Genomic DNA, 2,378 nt, shown 5'->3' on the forward strand with positions numbered 1-2,378 from the left:
CCGCAGATGTAAGTTTTAATTTGCGTTATCTCGCAAAATATTTGCGTTATCTCGCAAAGGTGTTAGTCTCCAGTGCACACATTTCCCCCGCCAAAAAAAATCCCTCCGTGTCACCTCTGGGCCTCCGTAGTTATCCAACAACAGTAGTGGTGAATTGAATAGCCTACCCCTACAGCTGTGGTGTGTCAAAGCCGTACTCGTGTTGGTTCAGACTGCCCCCCGGTGACCAAAAAGTGTGCTGCAAATCAAAGTGGTGAACCCGCAGATGTAAGTTTTAATTTGCGTTATCTCGCAAAAATATTTGCGTTATCACGCAAAATATTTGCGTTATCTCGCAAATGGTTTGCGTTATCTCGCAAAAGGTTTGCGTTATCTCGCAAAAGATTTGCGTTATCTCGCAAAGGTGTTAGTCTCCAGTGCATACATTCCCCCCTCCAAAAAAATCCTTCCATGTCACCAATGGGCCACCGTAGGAGAGCCCACGCCATCGGAAAGAAAAACAAATAATAATAAAAAAAAACGACGACGCTATAGAAGTAACAAAGGAAACGAAGATTCCCGTGATATTATTTACTTTTAGTTAAACATAGGCTTCTTGTCATTTTGTTGCGCATGGTAGAGAAGAGCTCCTCCTCTCTCCTCTCCTTTTCCTCTCATCTCTTCTCCTTCCTTCCTTGGGGTCTGCGTATGTGAGGTTTTGTAGTGTTTGGCTGTGTGTTTGGTTAGGCTACTGTATGTTAAAGGTCTGTTATGTGAGTGGCTTGTGATGTGATTCACTGTTTTCAGAGGAATGGAATGAAAACGAATGAAATTGATTAGGCCTAAGTAATGAAAGTAAAAAATAAAGCAGAAGTTAAAAAAATAATGACAAAAAATATATAATATGCTTATTATGTAGGCATATGGTATGTAGGCCTATAGTGTATCTGTGTTGTGGAAATAGTTGAACAAAATGACCATAATTTAAAAAAAAAAAAAACTAGCCTAACGCATAGTTTATTTTGGTGAGATAAAAAAAATGGCTAGTTGAACTTCTATTTGGCTGGTAAGAAAAAATGTCCACTAGCCAAATTGGCTGGTGATGGAAAAAGTTAATTTAGAGCCCTGAATACAATGTCTATTACAAGTGTTCACAGGCATAGGCAGAAATAATAAAACAGATGGGCCCAGGCGCGTAGACATGGGCGGGCCTGGGTGGGCCTGGGCCCACACACTTGACATCCAGGCCCGTCCCATCTAATGAGAAGAGAAGTCACACCCACGACAGTCGACTCAACTTGCCTCATTGAACTGTAGCACTGAGCGATAATTAATAATTTTGTAAAGATAAATCTAGTTCATCTTCTATGATTTCCACTATTTCAATTTCAGAGGATATTGTAATAATATTGCGGAATGCTTGTGTTGAAACTCCAATCAGATTGTAATTAGGCTATAATCAAACGTGCCCCTTGTACAACGTCTGAGTGGTACCCAACTCACTGAGCTAGTGTTAGGAAGGAAGGTCCAGGAATCTGTCTTGTAAACAAAAAGTTTCAAGGGCGTCAGCATGATTTGCAGAACATTGTTCTTCTCAATCGGATATGTCAAACTATGATACGGATAACGTTACGGAATCGCTTTCACCCTCAGTAGCACACCCCAGTTCAATCCACAGCAATAGCATGCCAAGGCGATAGGCATGCCAGAGCTAAGTTTGATACAACATGATGGGCCTAATGAATGGCTGTTTTCTACCATTAATCGGAAACAAGCGTCCACTAGAACATGTTGACTCAGACTGAACGCACTCTGTGCTCTTCCTTGAAATAAGAGAACTGGCTGACTCCTTGAAATATCATGACGCGAACGCGAGTTCAACAACAACAAAACTTGCCTCCTGTTAGCATGCATAAAGGAATCATCAAAAGTAAGACCATTCATGTGAATAAAATTACTGTATCACCTTATCAAAATTGACCTAACTGAAAGCCCACACAGGAAACATTTAGGTAGCATTTAAAATCTGTGAGCAGATTTTATTGTTTAGCGGCCGGAGTAGTTATTGCGTGGAGACATGAAGTCTTCCACTCAATAAGTCCTGAAGTAGATACAAAAAAACAATCCTATTTAAACATTTCCCAACCCCACAGTCCATGGTGTGGGCGTCTTCTGTGCACGTAGGGTCCCTCATGGCCAGACGCAGTCCATTGTCTTGTTGTCCAACGTATGCAATTTCATATTTCGTTGTTCAGCAGCCTTGTGACCACACAAATTAGATGCACATGTCTCCAATATTGAGGGTCCCGTGGCCCATTACAGAAAAGCTTACACACAAGAACATGTCTCTAGGACTTCCCCAGCCAGACCATAAGAATAGAATAAGAACATAATATAGG

Source organism: Engraulis encrasicolus, chromosome 24, assembly GCF_034702125.1.
Source record: "Engraulis encrasicolus isolate BLACKSEA-1 chromosome 24, IST_EnEncr_1.0, whole genome shotgun sequence".
Classification (NCBI taxonomy): Eukaryota; Metazoa; Chordata; class Actinopteri; order Clupeiformes; family Engraulidae; genus Engraulis; species Engraulis encrasicolus.